Source organism: Gorilla gorilla, chromosome 7, assembly GCF_029281585.2.
Source record: "Gorilla gorilla gorilla isolate KB3781 chromosome 7, NHGRI_mGorGor1-v2.1_pri, whole genome shotgun sequence".
NCBI lineage: Eukaryota > Metazoa > Chordata > Mammalia > Primates > Hominidae > Gorilla > Gorilla gorilla.
Genome location: NC_073231.2, coordinates 147236873 through 147262430, shown reverse-complemented (window position 1 = coordinate 147262430; position 25558 = coordinate 147236873). Strand labels below are relative to the sequence as shown.

The 25558-nt window shown below is 60.3% G+C and overlaps 1 protein-coding gene and 1 long non-coding RNA gene across 4 annotated transcripts in view; one reads left to right on the top strand and one right to left on the bottom strand.

Annotated features, from left to right (window-relative positions):
* The window catches only part of PTP4A3 (protein tyrosine phosphatase 4A3), a 45618-nt gene extending 23685 nt beyond the window's left edge, over nt 1-21933 (bottom strand). The window contains exon 1 of one of the 2 annotated variants that reach the window (XM_063709551.1): nt 21823-21933. The gene's annotated coding sequence lies outside the window, so the exon portion shown is untranslated. The remainder of the gene's footprint in view (nt 1-21822) is intronic. The other variant, XM_055348027.2, reaches the window with a different exon arrangement.
* Nucleotides 21934-22029: 96 nt separating this feature from the next.
* LOC129523964 (uncharacterized) lies at nt 22030-24695 on the top strand. 2 transcript variants are annotated; one of them, XR_010135058.1, is made up of 4 exons: nt 22030-22357; nt 22756-23229; nt 24345-24422; nt 24513-24695. It is a non-coding gene; the product is annotated as an uncharacterized lncRNA (long non-coding RNA). The 2 variants fall into 2 exon arrangements; XR_008667599.2 differs by having other exon boundaries at nt 22030-23229.
* Nucleotides 24696-25558: the final 863 nt, after the last annotated feature.

The following is a 25558-nucleotide window of genomic DNA, read 5'->3' as shown; positions in this document are numbered from 1 at the left end:
CCTAACCCTCCCTGCCCCCAGCCTCCCACCCCAGAGCTCTGTTATAACACACCTGCCAGCAGCAGCTTCCGTTAAGAGCCAGTCGCTCTGGAGTACGGGGTGTTGGGTCGGAAATTGTGTGGCTCCAGGATTCCAGACAGGAGGAAGCCCACATGAAGCCTGCCCTGGTCCTGGCATTAGGCCTGCATGCCCACGGTCCTGCTGCCTTCCTCCTGGGCCCCATTTAGCCAGCGCCATGCCACCCACATCCAAGGCCCCTGAAGGCCAGTACCCAGAAGTGGGCATGGTGTCCCGGAGGGCATGGAGTTTCATTCGGAGCTCACAGCCTCTGAGAAGGAGCCTCTCCCCGCCCCAGTCCCTGAGGCCCTGCCAAGAATGCAGAGGCCCCCAGCAGGCCCAGAGGAGGCCCCTGATCTGGCCTCCCAGAGAGTTCAGGGCCTCCCTGGCACACCAGGCACAGCCCCTACCCCTTCTGTGCCACACACCAGTGGACCTTCAGCAGACACAGCTGACTCCAGGGCAGGAACCGACCCCCAAGCTCTCCAAGGGTCCGCATGCCCTGATGGTCCCTCCTGCTGGCTGGAGGAGGCTGCCCAGGAAGGTCCTCACCCACCAGCATCAGCCAGAGGCCCCACAGTGGTCCACAACGGGGGAAGGGCATGAGGCCAGCTCTGAGCCCACTGGGCCTGGCTGAGCCTCCACCCCAGGTGCCCCCTGGGAACTGCGAAACTGTCCCGTGCATGCTGTGTGCCTCTGGGCCCCTCTCCTGAGCTCCCAGACCTTGTTAGTCACCCGCACAACATGGGAATTATGAACCCATCACCAGATGAGAACACACAGGAACTGCCCCTGGCAGTGCCCACAGAGTTGTCGCAGAGGCTGAGAGGGCAGGGTGGGCAGTGGGCGCGCTCACTGTGGGAGGGCTCAAGCTAAGCCTGCTCTGCAGAAAGGATCCAGAGTTTGGCTGAATTCCATGTGCCTGCCTGGATGGAGCCAGGCCTTGGGCCCACAGGCCCTCTCCACGGAGAAGAGGCCATGGCTCCTCCTCGGGACCCCTGGACCATCCAGGGGACAGGGCCCTGAGGGCCATGAGCATGCAGCCAGCACTAGGCAGGCAGGCAGCCCCTGCTTGCTGTTCCTGGCATGCCTGACCCCAAACCCAGGAGCAGTCACACCCCACCCAGCACCTTCACGGGAACAGGAGTTCTGCCCTCTAGCAGGGAAGCCAATCCCTCACGCCCACCCAGCCACCCGTGCTCACTTGGGAGGTGGGGAGCTGGGCCGGCCTGTTCCTCCACAGTGGGACCCTGTCAGCAGGGTGTCCAGGAAGCTTGTGGTCCCTGAGGGTGGCTGGACCTTGGGGCCACTTCCACCATACCCAGACGCCCTGGACAGGGCAGCAGGCATGTACACCTCTGCTGTGTCACAGAAAAGGAAGAGCCCACGCTTAGCCACTGCCCAGGGCACCACCCCCATATACCCATGACGCCCCTCCCTGAACCCAGTGTCCAGTCCCATGGAAGGCGGAGAAGGCCCAAGAACCCCTCTGGGTAGTGGCCTCGCATGGTGCCCTCAGCACAGGCAATGCCCATGTCCGTCCTCAGAGCAGTCCTGGAAGGCGCCCATCACCCCATTTTGTGGATGAGTAAACCGAGGCTCAGGCTGTGCAGTCAGCGAGAATTCTGAGAGGCTGAGACAGGATTCAGGGCCTACCCAGGGTGGGCACTTTCTCTGCATTTTCTTCTTAAAACAGCCAAGCCCTACACTCCATGTCAGCCCCAGCAGGCGCGGTCACCCTGTGCTCAGTCCCTGGGATCCCTTCCTTTGTGCCACCCAGGGCCCGTGGGGTCAGGGGGACAGGAAGGGGGATCGAGATCATGGAGCTAGCCAGGGCCACTGGCCAAGGCTCTAGTGGACGCACGTCAGAGGGGCCTGAGGAACCGCGGGAAAGAGCTCTGACCTGGCCTCGGGAGGCCACGTCCAAAATAGCCAGCCCCGCACGGTGAGGGGACTCAGCCGGCATGCACGTAGGCCTCTTGGCCCCAAGCGCTGCCAAGCTGGCTGCGGAAGGTCACAGCTATTTCTGGGCTGGCCCGACGGTGAGACGCAGCCTGGCACCCCCAGAGCCAGTGCACACGGCGCCACTGAGGCCCAGCGGGATAGGGCTACCCCCAGGACACACGGTGGAGGGGCTGGAGGGGCCCGCAGGTTCCCCATGTGCCTATATCCTACTGGGGGGACCAGTGCTGATGGCCTTTCCTCTCTGAGCCATCTCCCTCCCAAAAAGCATGTGCAGTGCTATGAGTGGATTAGTTTCATAGTCACACCACTGGCTTTTACAGGCCACCACCATATGCCAAGCCTTGTGCTGGGCACTTGGGTTGACAAAGAACCAGACCTCGTCCCTGAAACAATCAAGAGGGGGCAGAAAAAGCAGGGCTCGGCCACTGTCTTCAGCTCCTGTGACCCTGGCATACGGGAGGAGGGTGGTTTGTGGCAGGGAGGCTGCTAGGCACACACAAGTCCACCCCATGCACACAGAGGTGCCCCACGCCTCGCCAGCCCACGACGCCAGTGCTGCCAGCACTGACTCGGGCTCCATCTACCCTGGGTCTTGGCCTTCCCCATCTGACAAATGGGGAACCTGAAGCTCAGAGAGGGTGCGAGACTCAGCCGGTGACCCCGGCTCAAAGCTCAGCTCAAAGCCAAGGCAGGTGGGTTCTCTGGGGTCCAGGGGAGGGGACAGCTCCTTTCCACCCCCGAGGCCTGGCCATTGCTCAGCCCATGGCCACTGTCCTCACACAGGGCTGTGTGACCTGGTTCCCCTCCTGGCTCCCCATTGTGAGCTGTGTGATGGGTACATCCCTCAACCTCGCTGTGCCTCAGTGTGCTCATCTGTAGGATGGGTTCGCTGGAAGGCTGTCCTCTGTGCCTCAGTGTGCTCATCTGTAGGATGGGTTCGCTGGAAGGCTGTCCTCTGTGCCTCAGTGTGCTCATCTGTAGGATGGGTTCGCTGGAAGGCTGTCCTCTGTGCCTCAGTGTGCTCATCTGTAGCATGGGTTCACTGGAAGGCTGTCCTTCATGGACCTGCCCTTGGTGTTCTCCTGGGATCGGAGGGACATTACCCTTTCCAAGAGGCCTCGCCTGAGTCCCTGGAACACTGGCACTTTGCCAGGTACCCACAGGGGCTGTGAGGACACCGAGTGCCCCAAGAAGACCACAGTTCCCAGCAGGTGCCTCAGAACCCTCAGGGGAGCCTGCGCAGATGGGGCTTCTTCCCCGCAGGGCTTCTTAAAGCCCTTGTTCCTCCACAGATGTGGGGACCTCAGAGCCAGGCAGGTGGCCAGCAGGGCATTTCTGGAATGTTTTTGAAACCAGGCACTAGCAACAATGGTGCCTCACCGAACCCCACCTTGGCAACTCCAGATTGGGCCAGCCCCACTCCCCAAGTCTGGCTGGGAGCCTGGGGGCCGGGGCCTCCCGACTCCTGCCCATCTGTGTGGCTGTGGGCACTTCTGTGATCCTGGGGCCTCATCCCTGTCACGGAACCTCAGACAGCCCAGGCCATGGCATGAGGGGGTGGCAGGCAGGCCATGTGGGCTGTGACCGCGGTGACCGTCCGCAGCAGGGGCTGGGCAGAGCCAGGCCTGGTCACCTCCCCGACCCAGGCTGTATGTCCCCATGTTCGTCACAGTCGTGGTGACAGTGGCTTGAGGGTAGCAAGTTTAGCTCCCGGCTGCAGGCATTGGCTGCCATGACAACAGCCAAGGCCAGACTGGATGCCCAGCCCAGGTGGGTGGCAGGCAGGCACTGCCCCAGGGAGTGGGCCCCCGCAGGCACCGCTGGGCACCCAGCCACGGCCCCTCGCCAGCTCAAGCAGGGCAGGAGGAGGCCTGGGTCACATGGTGCATCCTGGGAGCTGGGCACGCTGGGCAGCCTGCACTGCCCACTTTGAGCACCTGCCCAGCTCCCAGGAGAGAAGGAGGGGAACCATCAGAACCAGCGGACCTAAGGGAGACCTGCTCTCCCAGGCATCTGAAGGCTCAGCAGGCAGGTGGGGAACACACCAGGGAGGGGCCAGAAATCCACAGGCGCTTTCCAGAGGACCTCAGCTCAGAACACATCCTGCCAGCCTAGGGGCTACGTGGAGCCCTCTGCCATCTTATGCCCTGCCTGCACAGCCCCTCAGGGGCTCTGGGCATCGCCATGGTGCCCAGAAGGGGTGGGCAGGAGGTCGGGCCACAATCACCAGGCCTGCAGGCAGACTGGGTGCCGGGTCCACAGATGGAGGCTCCCATCCCCCTGCCCCACCAGGAGCTGCCACCAAATAGCCCTGGACCTGAAGGGTGGATCTGGGGATGGAGGGAGCTCACAGGAGCTGATCCCTACCCCGCCAGCTCCAGGGCTCAGAGACAGCCCCGGGCCAGGAACTTTGCCCTGTCTGGCAGTGCTGTGGCCAGGCCATTCACACGGGCCTGTTGGATGCTGCAGCTCCCAGGCCTCCCCTAGCAGGGCCCAGGGAGGACTCGGGAAGGCAGTGGTGGGTCAGCACCTTGGGGACTGAGAGGCCCTCAGGCCACACTGCCTTCATGTTGGGGCCAGGGATCCCCAGGGAACCATGCAGACTGGAACCCCACCCTCCAGAATCAAATGCCCCACCAGTCCACCCAGATGAGCAAAGAAAACAGGTTATACACATCAGGGTGTGGTGATGCTACACGGCAGCGTGGGTACCTCACAACCTTGTCTGTGCCTTCACTCAACTCCCCAGTGGCAAGGCACTCTGTTAGGGCTGGGGAAGGGCCTTCTTACTCTAGTCTCTAGCGCACACCAAGCTCCTGCCCTGCCCTGAGCCCTGGGTGGGTGCCAGCATCCCTCTGTTCCCCAGCAGCTGGTGACCTCCCCACAGCACTGGGAACCCAGGGGCAGGGCAACGACACTTTCACCCTATTTTACGGACTTCTGAGAGCTGCTCAGGACAGAGTCTGTGTAGGCGGGGGTGCTATCCTAATTTATTTTTTGAGATAAAATTCATAACACATGAAATCCACCATTTTAGTCTTTTTTTTTTTTTTTTTCCAGACAGAGTCTCGCTCTGTTACCCAGGCTGGAGTGCAGTGGCACGACCTCAGCTCACTGCAACCTCCGCCCCCCGGGGTTCAAGCAATTCTCCTGCCTCAGCCTCCCAAGTAGCTGGAATTACGGGCGCCCACGACCACAACCGGCTAATTTTTGTATTTTTAGTAGAGACAGGGTTTCGCCATGTTGGCCAGGCTGGTCCCAAACTCCTGACCTCAGGTGATCCGCCCACCTTGGCCTCCCAAAGTGCTGGGATTACAGGCGTGAGCCACCAGGCCCAGTCATTTTAGCCATCTTAAAGTGTAACCTTCAGTGTTTTTAATATATTCACAGTGCTGTGTAATCATCACCACTAATTCCAGAACACTTCCATCACCCCCTCCCACCAGCAGTCACTCCACCCCTCTTCCCCCAGCCCCTGGCAACCACAAGTCTGCTTTCTGTCTCTGTGGCCTTGCCTGTTCAGGACATTTGCTGTGAATGGCCTCACACACCACGTGGCCTTCTGCGCCTGGTTCCTTTCGCTTCTCCTGGTGTTGTAAAGGCTCAGCTACGGCCCAGCCTGAGTCTGTGCCCGCTCCACCTGTTGGCCACCTATATTCTACTACAGGAGTGTGCAATCTTTTTGCTTCCCTGGGCCACGCTGGAAGAATTGTCTAGGACCACACATAAAATACACTAACGCTAATGATGTCTGATGAACAACAACAACAAAAAAAACCTCATGATGTTTTAAGAAAGTTTACAAATTTGGCTAGGCACGGTGGCTCACGCCTGTCATCTTACCACTTTGGGAGGCTGAGGCAGGTGGATCACTTGAGGTCAGGAGTTTGAAACCAGCCTGGCCAACATGGCAAAACCCCATCTCTACTAAAAATACAAAAATTAGCTGGGTGTGGTGGCGGGCACCTGTAATCCCATCTACTTGGGAGGCTGAAGCAGGAGAATCACTTAAACCCAGGAGGTGGAGGTTGCAGTGAGCCAAGATCCCACCACTGCACTCCAGCCTGGGCAACAGAGTGAGACTCCATCTCAAAAAAAAAAAAAAAAAAAAAAATAGAAAGTTTATGAATGTGCGTTGGGCCACATTCAAAGCCGTCCTGGGCCGCGCTGCGGGCTGGGCAAGCTTGTTCTACTCTATGGGCCTGCCACATTTCGTTTATCCTCAGCTGATGGACATTTGGGTCATTTCCAGCTCTGTCTGAATTTTACCCTCAGGGACTGAGCCAGGGGGCTGTGCAAGGTTGGGAAGAGGGCTACACCTTAACCATCACCCACAACTTCTGTTCTCCCAAGACCCCATCGGGTACGGGAGGTTGAGGTCCTACCAGATGCACCCTTATGGGAGCCCCAGCTTTGTGCCCACGTGTGTGAAGGAATGGAGAGGGCAGGAGAGAGACTGGAGGTGGGGAGGCCTGAGAGTCCAGGCCAGCATGTGGACTGTGGGGACACAGGGCAGGCAGGCAGAATCCACACCTTCTAGGTTCTGTCCGGGCTGTGCCAGGCTGCCAAGGGAGGATGCTGGGCAGGTCAGGGAGGAAGAGAGGTCCCAGTGGCCAGGGGAGTTGGGGAGGGACTCTCCAGGATCCCCAGCAGAGAGGGCAAAGGGTACCTCCCAAGGGCCTGACCTCCTCCCCTGGAGAGAATCCAGAAGGTGAAGGTGGCATCAGAGATGGGCCTTAGAGGACAGGAAAGATTTCTGAGCGCATTTTTGGAAGTTCAAAGCATAACCTGCATGACCTTGCACATACAGTGGGCACAGGGCAAAGACTTATTTAATTCGCTCAGTGGGAACGGCAGGAGGCAAAGCCGGCTCAGAGGAGGATTCAGGGCGAAGTGCCTACAGCCCTTGAGAGCTGGCAAGATGGATTAAGATGGAAAGAAGAGGCGGGCTGTTGGTGGCATGCAGGCAACACAGCCGTCACCACTCGCCATCTTCTGTGCCGCACAGAATCCACTTGCACCTCTACCAAAACTATAGTTCACGCAGGATGTCAATGAGTCTGGGCCCCGTTTGATCACAAACACTGGGGTCACACATCCCCAGAGCTGGCCTAATTGGTCCAACAGAGCAGAGTGGAAGAAGTGGGCATCCAGATGGGGGCGCGGCTTGAGCAAGGGCCAGAGGCAGGAGGGCAGGACTTCCCAGGGGGACACCCCAGGGAACTGCTTTCCGGAAAGGGCGGGCTCTGGGTGGCAGCAGAAAGAGGACGGCAGGACTTCCCAGGGGAAACCCCAGGGAACTGCTCCCCGGCTTCTCAGAAGTGCTTCAGGGCACAGACAGGCCTCCACAATCCCCAGTCCAGGCACATCACAGAATCAAGTGCAAGGTGAGGAAATGGAAAGTCCCCGGAATCCCCAGATGGGGCAGGAAGCAGCCGTGGGTGGCCGACAAGTGAAATGGTGACACCTGAGCCCAGATGCCTAAAGCCACCGCCCAGAGGGGCTACCGAGGGTCACCAAGAATCTGGGATACCCATCTGGCATCCTGGGTATCCCCACCACTGCCCCCACCAGTGTCCTCGACCTAAGTCAGATCATAGCCCCCTCTGCTCAAAGCCCCCAGTGGTGCCCACATCACTCAGGAAAGCCAAAAATCCTTATTGCCCTAAAGGCCCCACGCGAGCTGCTCCCTGCCCTCTGACCTCCTACCACTCCCCTCTCCTCATCTGCTGTAGCCTCACCTGCCTCCCAGCTGTTCCTGCAACTTGCCAAGCACAGTCCTGCCTCCGAGCCCTTGCACTGCCTGTGCTGGAGGCCAGGAGCATGCTCTGTCCCCACATCGTCCGGTGCTGGCCCCTTCTTACCACTCGGATCTCAGGTTCAGCATCCTCCTGTTCCTCCTGCTAGCCACCGAGACCTGTCCTCTGTCCCCCACACACAGTAGGGATCATCTGTCCCCCTTCTGGCAAAGCTTGTCAGCCTCTCTCCCCACACAGGACAAGAGCCCGGCCACAGCTCCACCCTCGGCTCTCTGGTTCTCAATGGGCACCGTACACAGCAGGTGCTGGCTCAGTGGCTGTGTGAACATATTCAACTGTCCTGTGAGTGGGAGTAAGGCAGAGACAAGCATCCCCAGTGATGGATGAGGATGCTGAGGATGAAGAAAGGAAGACCCGCCAGCAGCCATTCCTTGTCACCCAAGCACTCCCAGCAACACAGTGACCAGGGCATCTGTGGGTGGACCCAAAGTCACTGCTTGGGTGGTCTTGGGGAAAACTGGCTCCGACCTCAGGGACCCAGAGGTTGGGGGGCCTGGAGGAAGGAGCGTCTGCTGGGTGTCTAGCCAAAATTGCCTGGGGAGCCCCCAAGGAAGACTGGACATGCCAAGCACCCAGAAAGAACTGGGGGCCACTTCTGCATGGGGCCCACAGGATCAGGAGCCAGGCATGCAAGGCCCAAGGGACCTGGGTCCCCACAGCCTCGCTGCTCCCTCACCAGGGGGCCAAAGCCCTAAACAGTCCCAGAGAGGTCCTGCTTATTCCTGGGTCAGCCCCTGCAGCCCTGTTCGTGACTTGTCTGTCCCTGTCATGGACTGTGGGCGGCAGACAGGGAGTGTTGACTGACCCATGCCAGGTCCCCAGGATCAGGCACAGGGTCAGGCCCAAAGCAGGTGTCAGTTAACGCCGTGGGATGAGGATTTCTGGCAGTTTAAATTACTTCTTGAACACTCCTGGCAATGTAGACAGTCAGTGCCCAATGAGTGCTGCCAGTTGGTGGTACTGGCAGCCTGAGTGCCAGGCACTGCTCCATGCCCTTTATATGTAAAGGCTGTGTGGCCCCCACAGTGGAGACAGGTAGGTGCGGGAGGGAGCTCAGAGCTGGGACAAGCTCACTCAGAGCTGCCGCTCCTACTTCCCCACGCACCCCATGGCTGCCTCCTCCTGGAGGCCCTCAGGGGGTCCTTGAGGATGGAGCCCCTGCCTCTGCAGAGATGCTCTGCCCCCAAGCCTCTGCTGACTCAGTACCACCTCCCAAGGACCCGTCCATTCTGTCCATCCAAATCCCACCTCCCTGGAGGCCCATTCACCAGCCCACACTTACTGGGCACCTACTGAATACCATGGCTATACTGTGGGTGCAAGAGAGCTCACGAGGAGAAAGGCTTAGTTCCTGGCATGACAGCAAACTTGGCAGAGCAATCAGGAGCTGGACTCATGGGGGCCAGAGACCCCAGGACCCCAGGACAGGGGGAGAGAGGCCCTCAGCTGCTGGGGGGCCCTGCCCCAATGGCCCCTCCAATCCTATGAGAGTCCCCTATCCTTGATCCAGTTTCTACCCCAACCCCCTGAAACGGGGAGAGGCGCAGAGGCCCCGAAGAGGGCCCACCTTGTCCTGCACCGTCCGTCAAGTACAGCAGCTCCTCAAATAACACTGTTGCTTTCAACGTGGTTTTGTGATAACGCTGACGAGAAAAAAAAATCGCTTCCCTTTCAGGGCCATTGCGTGGCGTGTGCACGAGCTCCCCAAGTCTGTGTGGCTTTTCTCCCTGTCCTCCGGTTCCCCCATACCCCAGTGCTGTGCACATCCGGTGAACAGGCGTGTCGCCGTGGCCCTGGCTGAGTGGGTGTGGCTGTGCATGGGAGTGTGCCCCACGAGGGGATGGTGTCCTGAGCAGAGTCAGGTCCCACCTTGTGCCCGGAGCTGCTGAGACAGGCTCAGCCACTCATGACCCTGCACTGGAATTAGTGGGTTGGAAAATGAATGAATAAATGAATAAAAATTATTGCAAAATAAAAATTCGTCAAATAGACATAGTCAGATGAATGCGTGGCAATACAGGAAGCCGCCACATTTGTGATCATTTGATTTTTGAAGTGCGTGTGGCAGGAGGAGCTCCCGACCACGGTTGCTGTGAGATGTGTGTTCCGCTGCCACTCACTGACCCACGGAAAGCTGGGGAAGCAATTCTCTTCCCTGTTTAATTCACTTTTCTTACATGTATGTGTAGCTCACATTTACTTCAGTGTTTAATATTAGAAGTGTTTGGGGTCTTCATTGGAAGCCTGGTGACGTTTTTGTGACCAGAAATACCTGGCAGGAACTTAACTCTTATCTATCTCTATCAACTTATGGGAACACTAGTGTCCTTAAACCAATTTTCACTTAAAACTGGCATCGTTTTGCTTAAAGCCGCAGCTTCCAAGAACTTATGATGTGATGTGAGGACTTACTGTACACCATGCCCAGGAAAAAAGTCTGGGGTGCCCCTGTGGCCAGCCTGGGCCCAGCCAGGCCATCTCCCCAGGCTCGGGACTCTCAGACCAGAGCCTCCCCTAGAATCCCACAACATTCTCCCATCTCAGCAGCATCGGCAACACCAGGGAGGGCAGTGCCGCGGCACACACGGTGCCCAGCCTCCTTGGCCCCGCGCGAGGCCGCTGCAGCCTTTCCTCTGGGGCTGCGTGCTGGTTGCATGCCCTCTTTCACTTACTATCTTGAATGAGTCAGGAAGGAGAGGCTGATGGGGCTCATCCTGGGGTTGGCCCAGGGCTCTGCGTCTCTGACCTGGGGAGCTGGCTAACCCTCAGTCCCGTCACTCCCTCCGAATCAGGGGCACCCACACCCCAGGGCTGCTGGGAGGCTGGACGGAAGAACAGCGGCCCTGGTGCACACAGGAGGTGCTTGGGACCAGCCAGGGACCCTCCTGAGACATCTATTCCTGCTCTGGACCGGCCCGCTGGCCAGGCCCCCAACAAACAAGCCCCCGGGCTGCCCGCAGGCACCTGGATCCGCCAAAGCCCCGGTTCTCACGCTCACTTCCTCTTCAGGGGAGGCTGGGGATGCTTGCCAGGCCCAAAACCCCAAGACACTCTCAGGGAGGGCTTTACCCAAGACGATCATGAGTAGGCACCTTCTAAAGGGATGAGAAAGCGGAAGCAGGGGGGAGGGGTGGGGTGAAAGTGAGGAAAAAGGGGAGCAGGAGGTATGGGGGAGGGGAAGAGCGGTAGCCAGAGGCGGAAGGGCCAATCCTCAGCCTCCCCATGTGGGCGGGGGCAGGGCTGCCTGCCCCCACTCCACCCAGCTCCTGAAGGCAGGAGGCCGGGACAGGCGCGAGGCCGCCAAGAACACAGGGCGCAAGGCCCCACGGAGGTCAAAGATCCCCCTAGGGCCAGGTAGTCCCTGCTGGCAGTGTCCGTGGGAAAGGCCCTGGGCCTAGCCAGCTACACTCAGGCCTGTCAGTGGGCACTGGGGCTGCCACAAATGCCGGGGCAGCTGGACCCATCCTGTGGAGTGGAAACCCAGGCCCCTGAGCCCACTCCAGGAGGGTCCAGACCTACAGGGTTATCTGGGGGAGCCCTCCCTGAGCAGGGCGCCAGAGGGCTGGAGGAGGTGGTGGAGAGAGGGGTTCTGCAGGGCCACAAGTACCCCGACTGGTCGACCCCATCCATGCCTTCAGCCCCCGCCAGCTGTGCCTGCCCACCTCTCCCTTCACCTGCCCCACCCACACCTTGCAGCCTCAGACCTGTCACCCAGGGCGGCCTCCAATGTTTCTAGAGGCTGCACCCTCTGCTGGCACCCCTCTCCCCAACTCCCTTCTCCTGGACACCCTAGCTGCTGCCCAGGTCTCCTCCTCCAGCCCCGACCCAGGGTGGCTTGTGTGATATCAGGGGAGGTGTGGGATCCCGGGAGCTGGAGGAATGGCCCTGGCATCACGGGGCCGCCCTGGGCTGAAGCTGGAGTGGCCTCGTCCATGCCTTGAGACTGTGAGCTTCATGGGACTGGGCCCTGCTGGGGCCACAGCGGGGGAGGGGTAGGTGACTGTGTGGATGGACAGATGGATGCGCTCGGTAAATGGTTCTGCCCATGCTCCGGCCCACGTGCTCCAGTGCCCTGGAGCCCCACTCTACCTGCTGTTCTCTGAGCTCCCTGCCCCCGCATGCTATCCTGGGACTCCACGGCACAGACCTCTGAGCCGATGGCTGTCCTCACAGGCCCGGGGCCCCTCGGGACGGCCCTTCCGGTGACTTCCTGCCAGGGAGGCCAGGGGGAGGGGTAAACAAGGCCTCCAGATGGCTTCCTGTGGCTGGGCAGCCGTGGGAACAGCCCGGCCCAGGGAGGCCACCAAAGGAGGGGAGGGTGGGAGCAGGGGCCAGCCAGCAGCATCCGTCAGCAGAGCATCTGCTGAGATGGACCCGCTGCCCTCTCGGAGCCTCCGACATGGCCGGGGGAACGTCACACCCCGTTTACAGAGGGGGACACTGAAGCACAGGCAGGCAAGTTACCCCAGGGCCAGCCCACCAAACCCAGTGCCCTCCCCTCCACACCGGAGACTCCCGTCTCTCTGGCCTCATCTGCAAAGGAGCAGATGAGCTGGCTGGCTAGAGGTCATCTCAACGACAGGACATGCAGATGTGCAGGTGCCAGCTTGTCTGTCTTCCATCCCAGCACTGCCACTCCCCAACTGTGCTACCTAGCAGAGTGCCAGCCTCAGACACCAGCTTCCCTCCCTGGGAAACAGGACGACCATGGCAGCTGCCACCAGGGGACCCTGAGGTTTAAGGATGTGCCCTGGGTGAGCTCCGGCTGCTGGCCCAGAAGAGGCTCGCGACGGTGCCATTAAGAGTGATGCCGTTCCGTCAGGTCCTGGGTCCCCAGGAGGAGCCTGTCCTCACCCGGCTTGCCCCTTCCTGGTGCCTCGTGCATGACTCCCTCCGTACTGTGATGCCATCTCCTCCCAAAATCCCACCCTGACTACCTGCTTCCTGCCTCACCACGACCTCTAAGTCTTGGGGACACATGCTCCAGGAAGGGAACTGCCATCTCCTACAAGTCCTACTCACCCATGCAATTTCTCTGGGGTCAGGACCACCCCTCTCTGCCTACTGCCATCCCCACGGGGCCAGTGTGGACCCGGGCAGCCCCCAAGAGTTATGGGGAGGCAGGAGCTACACAGCAGCCAGGATAGGGATGAAGGGGCTGGCAGACACACAGCCGGGCACCAACAACCCTCCCATCTGACCCAGGGTTCTGCCAGTGGGCCAAGAAAGACTCACCCCGGTGCCGAGACACACATCCTGGCTGTCCATGGCCTCACTTAGGAGAGCCCATCATGGGGGTGGGGGGATGGCTGGTTAATAAACAAGCATCTGACCAGATCCAGAGACCAGGGTCCAAGGGTGCCATCGGGAGAGGACCCCAGTCAACACCCAGGGAAATTTCAAGTGACACTGTAAAACAGCACCCAAGGCCGGCACGGTTCTTGTGAAATGAAGCAGAAGCCCAGAGCTACTGCAGCCGTGTATTTCCCAGGCTGTTTGAATTTTTATAATGAACATCACCAAATGTGTGACTAAAACAATAACCACGTTTGGGCCTGGCACAGTGGTGGGCCGGGCGCAGATGTGGGCCGGGCGCAGAGGCAGGCCGGGCACAGTGGTGGGCCGGGCGCAGTGGCTCACACTGTAATCCCAGCACTTTGGGAGGCTGGAGCAGGAGGATCACTTGAGTCCAGGAGAAGCAGCCCGGCCAACATGGTGAAATGCCATCTCTACAAAAAATAGCTGCGCATAGTGGCGCATGCCTGTGGTCCCAGCTACTCAGGAGGCTGAGTCAGGAGAATCGCTTGTGCCTGGGAAGTGGAGGTTTGCAGTGAGCTGAGATCGCGCCACTGTATTCCAGCCTGGACAACAGGGTGAGACTCCGTCTCAAAAAAGAGAAAACAATAATTAAATGTTTGAAGCGTTGTTCAAATGTTGCCTCTCCCCCATGTGAGCTCCTTGTGGGTCCCGCAGTGCTGCCATTGCACATCCCCAGCCTGCCCCAAGAACACAACCTGGCAGGTAGGGAAACTGAGGCACCCATGGACAGCCCTCCCCCAGATCACAGGCCTGGAAGAGAGTAAAGGGCATGCCACCAGGACCCCGTCCATCCACTGCAGTCACCGACTCAGAAGCAAGCAGCCTGGCTCAAGTGGCTGGAGCTCAGCTGCCAGGACTTTGTCCTGATCCCACCCATCTGCTGTGGGGGCCGGGGTCTCCCCCAGGCTCCCCATTCTCCAGACACAAAAACGGAGGCCCAGAAAGGGCAGGAGCAGGGAGAGTCGGCAGAGCCAGGGCCAGGCCTTGTAGCTCCCTAGGGCCATGCGGAGGGGACAGGGAGGCCACCGAGGGGAGGGGCAGCCGGGAGCCCCGGGCACCCCCAGGGACCCCCTGAGCTCCACACGGCAATTCCCAGCAGATGGACCTCTGGGCAGCTGGCCAGAGGGAAGCAAAGCCCGGGAGGAAGGGCCTCTGTGGCTGACCCAGGACGGGGAGATTAAAGGAGAAGATGTTTGCCTTGGCAGGGGCCCCAGGACCAGGCGAGCCAGAGGAGGGGGCCAGCGTTCCAGGCATCAGTAGAAGATGCCAGAGTGGGGGTGCCAGGAGTAAGAGGCACCCGCTCTAGGGGCAAGGGCGGAGTGGATGAGCAGGTAAAGCACACCGTGTGCCACAGCAGGGGTGGTGACAGGGACCTGAGGCAGGCGGGCAGAAACCCGGGGTGGGGTGGCGGGGAATCCTCCGAGCCCTCCCGAGCCTCTTCCAGGAAGCCTGAGTCACAGGAGGGACCCAGGGCCAGGAGAGCAGCCGGGAGCACCGGTCCCGTGGGAAGGGGACTGAGATGGGGACAGGGACAGGGCAGGGCCACCCGTCACCTCCTCTAGCTGGGCCAGGCCTGGCTTCGAGGTCTCCGTGGCGGGTGAGGACGAGGCCGTGGGAACAGGCTCCTGCAGCTCCCCAGAGGGACTAGGGGGTGGTAGAGCTAGACAGAGTGGGTCCAGCCCATCCTGCAGAAGGGGAAACTGAGGTCCAAGAGAAAAGCCTCCTGGACAATGACGTCATCAACTGAAGTGTCCCCTGGGCAGCCCAGGCCCGGACACTGGGGAGAACAAGGCAAGAGTCTCCCCAGCCAGGCCCTGAGCACCCTCATCCGGGGGTCTTCAGGTTCCAGAGTCCAGTTCTAGCACATCCACCCTCAGCCATGGACCCGAGACCCTCCAACTCCCAGGGTTAGAGACTTCCTCTTGATGCCCCATTTCCAGGACCCCACCCCAGGGAAATCTGATCCCCGCAGGCCCTGCTCCACCTCACCACCTCACTCTAGAACATTCCCTGGCTCCTGCCACTTCATGCCCCAGGATGGGAGTCAGGGACTTGAACCCTAGTATGCTGAGTCTAGGGGGTTCCCAGACGCCCGTCTGCCCACATCAGCAACGCTGGCTCCTGCAGGGGTGCTGGAATCTCTGGGAGTTGGAGGCTGTGCCTCAAGCAGAACCAAGCAATCAGGGAGTGCTTCCCCAACTTATAACCACTCAAATGGTCCAGCCTCTTATTGGCAAGTGCAGAGCAGAGACTCCAAGGGATGACCCACCTCTGAGGGTCACCTAGCAGGAGACCTGGGCCCCACTGGCCCACTCCACTCCTCATCCAGCAAATAAACCCTGAGCACTGGCTAAGCCAAGCCCCGGGCAGAAGGCACAGGGGCCCTCTTCTTGGCCATCCCAACACCACTGGGCCCTGACCACATCTTCCAGGGCCAAGGGCTCCAGCCTAGGCACCTCCAAGCAGGCCTCAGGCAGACGCCTCCCTCCCTGCTCCACCTGCGCTGACTGTCCACGGTCCTGCATCCAGGTCTCGGCCCGTCCAGGACTGAGCCACACACAGCGAGGCTCACACATAATAAAGGCAGGAGCCGGGCCGACCCTGGACAGAGAGCGGGCTAGTGGTGCCAAGCCCTCAGAACCAGGGGCAGCAGGAGGAGCAATGCCCAACTCAGGTCCAATTTCTGCAAAACATTTTGTTCAACTCCCTTCCAGCTCTGATGGGCAAAGATAACAGAATCTCACTGAACTATCCAGAAAGATCACTGCCTTTTATGGACAAGAACACTGGTCCCAAAGAGGTCGAAACCAGGCTCCATAGCCACTGAGGCACTCAGGCCCCAAGGCAGGGTTCTCATGCCCAATACCCGCCCCGCCACCTGCCTTGTGAGGGTCTGCAGGGGATGTGCACCCCACCTTCACCTCCTGACTCACTGGACTCCCAACTGAGGCCAGCGGGGAGCATGTGCCCAGCGTGGGGCAGCCAGGTGGTGGAGCTGTCATTGTTCTGTACTTGTGGTAGGAGCTGGGCATGGCAGAGGCCCTTCCCAGCAGGACTCCTGCCCTCTCCCACCCAACCCCAACCCAGGACAGGCCTTACAGGAAGAAGTTCCAGCCCACCCAGGGGGCTCCATTCAGGTCACTGGGACCTCCTTCAGAGAGCCCCCACTGCCTGGAGCCTGTGTGACCTCATGAAGTGACAGAGCATCAGCCTCTCATTGTACAATGGGCAGACAGCCTGTCCTGTTGTCACAGGGACCCACCAGGATGGGGTTGGCACAGCCCTGCACACCCTGGCAGCCACCTTCCCCGAGCCCCGGCTTCCCTGCGTGTAACACAGCTCTCACTCCTGCTTCAGGAGCCGCTCTGGCCCTGAGGAGGTGGCTAGAGCCACATTCAACACAGATCAACCTGCGTTCATCCCCCTAGTCCTCTGGGGTCTTCCAGCCTGGCTTCCTCCCTGGCCGGGAAAACAGCAAGGGAGGAGAGGCTATGGGCTCCAGGCCCCCAGCCAGCCCGGCTACCCTCCCACAGGAGTACCTGGCTCAAGGGCAGGTCCCAGAGAGCACAGCCCAGGCTGTTTCCTTCCCTGGATCGTTCATCCACTGTGTCTGGAACCCCAGCGGGCTCAGTGCACTCAGGACCCGCACGTCAGCTTGTCGGCTCCACACATGCAGCCCCTCGGATTATGCGTGGTCTTGTCCCACGTGAGAAGGGGACACTGAGACTCAGAAGGTGACATGACCAAGCTGGCGTGGCCAAGCTAGCCCTTCCCGAGGCCACCTTCTCCCCACCCTGTAGCCCCCATCCCCACCTCATCTCTTCCTGGCCAAATCATCAGCGGTGCCCTTTGTCCCCCGTGTGCCTGTGGTGCAGCTGCTCCACTTGGCACCAGCTCCTCGGGGCAGGGCTCGGGACTGTCCTGTTCCCAGTGGGCCAGAGCAGGCACACAGTAGGTGCTCCAGGGCTGTGGGCTCGGTGAGAGAGGAATGCTGGACGGGCTGCCCGGGGCCAGATTCCATACCACCTGATGACCTGGAGCTGCTCACCCCACTGGCACCATCACCCAAATGACCAGAACCCTCCCCTGCCCATTTACTGACCTTTCCCCAAAAAGGAGGCATGGCCAGCATTCAAATTCCTGCTCTCCTCCCAGCAGTGACCGTGGCACGCCACTTCTCCCCTAGGGTCCTTCCCTGGCTCTAGGGCAGGACGGTAATATGAACACTTACCCCAGAGGTCTCAATCCTCTAGGATGAAGGGAGTTAAAATGCATCAAGTTTTACGTATGAGTCCATCACGGTCCTGACTAATGGCACCCACAGCCCAGATAATGGGGCCGGTTCTGGCTGTACCACGATCACCAGGCACTGCCAAGGAGCCCCACCTTCACATGGCACGGGGTTACAGTCACGGCAGGGGTGGGGGTTACACATCAGGTTAGGCCTGCTTCCTCTGAGCCAGTGGCAGGGTTGGCGGGGGCAGGTGGCCAGGACAGGGTGGGAGAGGGGAGGCAGCCCCATCTGTCCCCAGCCAGGGTGGCCCTTGGCAGGCAACAGCAATGACTGTGCTGCATTTCCACTCCTTCTAGAAGCATAAACCCTGACATGAGGGCACCCCTACATCTGGGGAAGACACCAGGAGAGGAGCCGGGGGGCATGGGAGCACCCCTACATCCCGGGAAGATGCCAGGAGAGGAGCCGGGGGACATCCCCACTGGGTAGATGAACAGGGGCTGCAGGAGGGAGGGGTGGCCCACGCACCTACCCCGGGTAGATGAACGGGGGCTGCAGGAGGGAGGGGTCGTCCACGAACCTACCCCAGGTAGATAAACAGGGGCTGCAGGAGGGAGGGTGGCCCACGCACCTAAGGGGAAGTGGGTGTGCACTGGGCGATGGCCCCCAGTTCCCCTCCAGGAGGAAGGTAAACCTGAGGGCCCACTCTTAGGACCCCAGCTGAGCCCTGAGCCATGTGGTCATCCCTGACCCTCAGTTCTGCTTCCAAACCAGGAGGCTGCCACTAAAGCAGCCCAAGACTGAGTGACACGTGCCTGGCGGGAAGCGATGCCCCACCTAGGGGTCCTTAGGGCCACACCGTCAGCTGGGAGGAACAGCCTGTTCTTATTTTCTGAACTGTCTTTTGTACAACAGCCTTGGCACAGCTCAAAGGATAAGTGAGGTTCTCAGGGTCCTGACCTGAGGCGCCCCGAGGAGGGGAGACACGTGCACCCTCTCTGCCAGGTGAACGCCTACTGGGCCATCGGAACCCACAGCTCGTGCCCCACCCACACTGGCACGGGCTGTGTCCACGTAGCCCTGATACCGCTCGGCTAAAGAGCGCAGCTCTCAGCTGCCGTAGGTAGCTGCCAGGACCCTCCACCCTCTGCTCAGGCTCCTGGGTGGAAGGAAGCACCCGTCCCTGTCCCCGTCCCACCTCGGGGAGGCCCCCTCTCTCCAGGGAGGCTGGCCTACCCGATTGGCAGGCATGGGGCACACTCTGGGCCGCCCCCAACCGCATACACCCCACTTGCGGGGCGCCGAAGTCAGGCGGCGGCGATGCCAACCCGACCACGTAACTGTGCAAAGTGCAGTACCTCCTCCTGCAGCCCACGGCCACTCCCACCCAACTCTGAAGTCCTCCTGCAGCCCACGGCCACTCCCATCCAACTCTGAAGTCCTCCTGCAGCCCACGGCCACTCCCACCCAACTCTGAACTCCTCCTGCAGCCCACGGCCACTCCCACCCAACTCTGAACTCCTCCTGCAGCCCACGGCCACTCCCACCCAACTCTGAACTCCTCCTGCAGCCCACGGCCACTCCCACCCAACTCTGAACTCCTCCTGCAGCCCACGGCCACTCCCACCCAACTCTGAACCTCCACCTGCGGCCCACGGCCACTCCCACCCAACTCTGAACTGTGCAGAGAGGGCGGGGCTCATCGGCCCTGGGACCTTGCCCAGGTCCCTGCCTATGGGTCCTGCAAGCCGGTCCAGGTCAGAAGGAGGGATGGGAAGTCTTTTTTACCTCACACATGTTCACCTGTGTGACCAAGCTTCACCACTGTCCTGCCAGGAAGACCTGTCATTGCTCCCATTTTACAGGTGTGGAAACGGAGGGGCAAGAAGCCAAGTATCCAGCAAGACACTGGGAAGCCAGGCCCTCCTGCCTCTAGCCCAGCCTCCCAGGCCCTCCTGCCTCTAGCCCAGCCTCGGGCTGCTGCACTTGCTAGGAAACACCACTGCGGGCAGGGAGGGGTGCCAGGGACCAGAGGGAGTAGGTGACAGCAAGGGTAGCCAGGGTGGAGGTGGGGAGAAGCGGTGCTCTCGAGGTGAGAAAGCGCCCTGGGGTGGTCTGGGACAGTGACCATCTGGTTACAGCCTTTGGTCAGGTTTGGGACCTTCATGGAACAAAGCAAGCCCAAGGTCTTGGGGGGCGAAAAATCACTACTGTCTGCCAGCCCCAGGCCCAGGAGCTCCCAGCTCAGCCCCTCTGGCCAAATGCCACCTGGACACCAGCCTGGTACCCTTTCCACTTAACTCACCCTTTCGCCAGGACCTGCCAACCAGGGAGAGGCCTCCCCAAGCTATATCACCACCATCTGGATGTAAGTCCCTAAGGAGGCCACGTGCATAGGCATTGGGCACCAGCGGACACTCTGCCCACCCTGGCGGTGAGAGGGAGGGCTCACATCAGCTTATGCCCCCCTCTCAGGCTGACTGTGTGCACCTCTGCCCAAGTCCTCAGCCAGTAAAGTCACGTCTGTGTAGCTTGGGAGTAGTTACACCACAGAAATTGGCCAATGCCAACTCAGGATTTGGTTAAGTGTCTGTTAAGCATGCCCTCATGTCATCTTTGAGCCCAGCCACCCATGGTGACTCCAAGACCTCCTCGCCATCCAAACTGCCCACTCGTCTGAGAAAGCTGCCCACCTCCCGGCCTTCCTCCTGCCTCCCATGTCCAGTGCCTGACTGCATCAGCCAGCCACCCTCACCATGTTCTGGGCCGGTACTTGGGACAGAGAGGGGACCAGCTGAGGCCCCCAGCCTTACTCCAGTGGCCAGCACAAGCTTCCGGGAGGAGGGCAAAGGCAGAGAGGAGCAGGCAGCTGAAGAAACCACCTGGAGGCTGCATCTCATCCCCGCCTGCATTTTCTCCCATCACGCCGACTGCCTGCGGGGGCCTGTCCGCAACCTGCCCCGCTCAGCCAGCCAGCCATGCCCCATCTCCAGTCCGGCATTGGGCCTGGCACAGAGTAAGTGCTTGGAGAACACGTTGGGGGTGTTGAGGGGTGACCAGCTCCCTAGCGGGGCTATTTGGAAACAGCCCAGGAATTCCTACACAGGGCAGCTTCTCCTCCTTCGTAACCACAGAGAGGGGGGCCGGCATGGTGATGGGGAGATCCCCAATGCCTAATTCCACTCAGGTGACAGGCTCGGGGCCCCCCATTTACAGCATCTCCAATGCCCCCTTTGCAGATGGGAACAACAAGGCTCTGCTTAGCCCCGCAGGCTAGGGGCTGCACCAACTCCACCTTTGCGGGCCTCAGTCTCCTCATCTGAGAAATGGGGTTAACGAACTTCTTGGGAGGATTGCAGGAACTCAGTGAAGCACGGCTCTGAACAGGGCTGCCAGGCGGCTTCTGTCTGTGCAAGGCCACAGGCACCCTGTGTTCAGTGACCTCCTCTGGTCTGCAGCCGAGGACACTGCTCCATCCTGGGAGCAGGGCCCCCAGGGTCCACAGACTAGGTGGATGCCCAACACCCACCATCGTGTGCGGGGCACACCCCAGAGCCCGCAGGCGGGGGGGGGGGGTGCAGCACGTGCCTTTCTGTCTTGGCTGAGGGTGCCCGGGCACACACTGTGACCAGCTAGCCTGAACCTCACGCTGCCCTTGGAGCCGCTATCACAGAGGGCCAGGGAAGCCTCCCTCATAAAGGGCTTCCCTCCGGGAACCGGCAGGGTGAAACTGCTCTGCCCACTTGGAGCTAAGCATGCCACCACCCCACCCCTGGGCCACCAGCTGCCCAGGGGCGTGTCAGGAGTCACCCGTTTAATCCCTGAGGCACGTGGATCAAGGCTGCTGACCTGATTCTACCGGGGTGTGCTTGGAGGGCTGAGGCGCCGCCCGAGTCCCAACACTGGTATGGTCTGAGGCGGACTCCACCCGGCCTGAGACCTGACGCTCTGCTTCCCCCTGACCTCCACTGACATCTACGACCTGCCCTGGAGGCACGGAAGGCTGTGGGGTTCCAGCCCCCCAAACTGTGCAGCTGAGGAAACTGGGCCGTGAATGGGGGCAGACCCAGATCCTGGGCGGGACCCTGGGCAGGATGAACTCAGGGTAGGAGGTCTCCCGCGCACCCAGAAACGGGAGCGGGTCACCCCCTTCCAGCCAGGGGTGTTCTGTGGCTCGCCTGGGGAAACAGCGGCCTCCTGAGGCTCGGCCCTGGCACGTGGCAGCCTCCAGGCCCACGTTCCCGCCGGATCGGCCGCCAGGCGCAGGGTCCCGGGACGCGCGGGCAGGGGGAAGGCGGCGGCCCTCCCGGCTGCGCGGCCCCGAAGCCGTGCCCGGAGCGGGCGGCGGGCTCGCGCGCGGACGGCCCCCCACGCGCCTCCACAAAGCTCCGCGCGCCCCCGCCCCGAGCGGGCGCGGAGGAGACTGACCTGGCGGTCCCGGCGGCGCCGGCACGACGGGTGGAGGGCTCGGGACGCGCGCGCCCTCGCGCACAGGCGCGGCCGCGGCTCCACCGGCTTAGGGCGCGCGCCGGACCCGCTGGGTCACGTGGGGGCACGGCCCAATGGGAGCGCTCCCCACGCCGCGGCCGCGCGCCCGCCGCCCCCGAGGGCGCTCCTGGGCTGGGAGGAGGCGGCTCCGGCCGCGCGGGCGGCCTCGGGGACTGACCTTGGCGCCTGTGCCTGCCGGGCGCATAGGCCAGGTCGACCTGGGGCAGGCGGGCGTCGGAGGGGCAGTTTTGAAGCCCGAGCGAAGAGGCAGAGGGCGGGATGCGGACGAAGCCAGGGAGTTCACGAAACTTCTGGAGTTCTCAGTTTCCCCCTAAGTCGACTGGGGCTGGGTCCCGTGCCGCCAGGCGGGCTGGCTGAGGAGATGGGCTGGGGCGACAAGACAGCAGCCACCTGGCCCGGGTACTTGGGGTCAGACCGGCTTCGAGGCCCCCGGACCGCCGTGTTATCAGGACGGGTAGGGAGCCCACGGGACGCGTGGTGCTCAGAAGAGCGGGGAGGCGTGTGGACGGGGCCTGCCCGAGCTGCACCACCGCGTGCCTTCAGGCTGCGAGGCCCGCCCAGGCGAAGGCGGCATCTCAGCCTCTAGCCCTTGGGGACCTTGAGAACGTCCTCTTATGGGTCAGCCGTTCCTAGGGAGGCTTGTGGCTCCAGTTACTGGAAAAACCAGTGCTGGTTCACGCAGGAGGCCCCAGTACAGGGGGAAACAGAGGCAAGCTGGGGTCTCCCAGGCGGCCTCACCCACCCAGCCCTGTTCCATGCCAGTCCCTGGACCCTTGGCCCAGTCAGATGTTCAACTGCTCCAGCCCTGCCTCCGCTTCCCTGAAAGATGCTTTTCCACCCATCCACCCTCAGCAGCCAGAGGGACCCCGGGAAGATGGGAGTGAGAGCTGCCTTCCTCTGCAAAAGTCACCAGGCACCACCTCACTGGTGAAGGCCAGAGACCCTACACTGTCCCAAGACCACCTGACTGGGCTGCCTCCCTGCCACCTGGCTGCCAGCCTCTCTCGGAGCGCCTGCAAGCTATTCCTCCAACCCAGAGTTTCCTTCCCAGCTAAGGGCCTTTGCACCTGCTGTTCCTTCTGCCTGGAAGTTCACCGCAGACTATCCCAGGGCCTCCATCCTTCCCATTGCATGGTCCCCATCAGCTGCCGCCGCCTCTGAGAGCTCAGTCTCCACTGGCCATCCTGTCTCTCAGCCCACTGCACTCTCCACTCTGCCAGAAAGTCCCCCAATCAGTGACAACACAGGTCATGGTCCACACCTCACCTGGTTTGTCCACAGTGCCCAGCATCTGGCACAGAGCAGCTGTGTGCAAATCCTGGACAGGTGGGCAAGCTGATGGTGTCCAGAGGCCCCTGGTCCTTAAGGGCAGGGGTGGGGATGGCTCAGAGGACATAAACTTGCAGACCCAGGTTCAAATCTGAGCTCATCAGCTCATTTAGTCCTCACACAGCCCATGTTGGGAGAGCTAGTGTTCTCCCTGTTTTGCTGATGAGACACAGAGAAGGTCAGCACCTCCCGAAGATTGCCCAGCAAGTTGGGAGTAAAGCTGGTGCAATTCCCACATTTAGTCACTAAACAGGGTGTCCTGTACTTGGTGTGTTCAAGCGGAAATCCACACATGGGAAGGTCAAGGCAACATCCCTGGTGCTCCAGCTTTGAGGTCCTAGGAAAAAGGGAACCCCCATTAAGTGCTTCTATTGCCTGGAAGTTCAGCACCTGTAAAAGCAGCCCCTTCCCATTTCACTGTGGCTGCATTTTAATTCTTATTTTTTAAATGTTTAGCTTAAGGCCAGGCACAGTGACTCACACTATAATCCCAGCAATTTGGGAGGCTGAGGCGGGAGAATCACTTGAGCCTAGGAATTCAAGACCAGCCTAGGTAACATAGTGGGACCCTATCTCTACAAAAAATAAAAAATTAGCCAGTCGTGGTGGCATGCTCCTATAGTCCCAGCTTGGAGGTTGAGGTGGGAGGATCACCTGAGCCTAAGAGGTCAAGGCTAGAGTAAGCCCTGATCCCGCCACCGCATCCCAGCCTAAGTGAAAGAGCCAGAGCCTGTCTCAAAAAAGATAAAAAAAAAAAAAAAAAAAGCATTAATAAATAAATGTTTGGCTTCATCTAGCCTGAGCAGCACCAACACCCCCTGCCTGTTTCATGCTATTTTCCTCCTCTCCTGCCCAAAATCTCAGAGAGGTTTCTATCCCAGCCACCCAAATTTGCTGGGGTGAGTGGGCTCCCAAGAGGCTGGAGTCTCCTTCCTCCCCACGCTCTTACCATCCTGCAGGGAGTTGGGAGCAAAGGAGGAGGCTCCTCCATGCTGGATTCATTTCAGTTCCCAGACATTCACCAAGTGCTGACCACACGCCAGGGACTTACACCCACCCACCAAGTCCACACTGAGCCCTGCAGAGGAATCCCTGACACCCCCATTTTGCAGATTAGGAAGCAGAAGCTAAGCAAAAGCAGAATCAAGATTCAAACCCAGGCACGGAGAAACCAGAGCTGTCCAGCTGCTGTGAGTGGAATGGGCCGGGCATGAACAGGCTTGGGGAGAATCCTGGGATTTCATAGCCGGAAGAGAGCTCAAAGTGATCGTGTTTTACAGAGGAGAAAACGGGGCCTCAGAGATGATGGCTGAGCCGTGAAAAGGTGGGGTCAGAAGCCAGGCCCAGTCTCCTGAATTCCAGACTCCAGAATCTCCCCCAGGATTGAGGTATGTTCCACAGAAAGAATCCCAGCTACACCTACCCCAGTCACTGGACCTGCCCAGCCCTGGAGGCATGGCCAGGAGGAGGCCCCCAGCAGGTGGGGGATTGTTGGAGAGGGATGCCAACCATGCAGGACGATCTAGACAGTGGTGAGGCCCACTGGGGCTGGCAGGATTAGCAGATTAGCTCCAAGGAGGACAAAGACGAGGTCAGCGTTAAGTGGATTTCTGGAAAGCCTCCTCCAGCCCAGCAGGGCCCTACAGGAGGGGCCCAGGCTGGGGGACCTAGATCCAGCCATGGAGGGCATGGGTGGGCTAATGGCACCAGCAGCAGCTCTTGAGCCCCCATCACTGGGCTGCACACTTTGACCTCTCCTGGTCTCAGTTTCCCCGTCTATAAATGTCATAGTAATAGCTCCAACCTCACAGGGCTCTTGGGAAGACCCACAAGACGGTGGCTGTCAAGTGCTGCGTTGCTTCTGCCTGCGCAGAAGTAGATGTCTTTATGACTGTCCTTTTGAATCCTCCTCAAGCCCTGAGGGTCAAACAAAACAAAAAACAGCTTGTTGTTTAGTGGTTAGTTAGGTAAACAGAAGCGGGGTGCAGGAGTATACATCTAGGAAGAGAGTAAGTGTGGGGAACGATGCTCTCTGGGCCACCTCACATCCCCTCGGTGCCCTGATTTCAGTGGCAGTGGCCCATTCTGAGCGAGCTTGGACCCTCCTCCTCAGTGCCTGCCTTCCGTGTGTACCAAGCCCCGAAGGGCAAAGGAGGGCCATCCCTCCGCAGTGTGGCAGGGCTCTGGTGGATACACCTGCCTCCCATCTGCAGAAGGACCTTCCTCAGGTGTCCAGCACACTTCCCAGGAGGTCCTGAAACCAGCTGAGACCTTGATAACACACCTGTGTTGACTCCCTCACCTGGTCATCACAAATAAACCACCT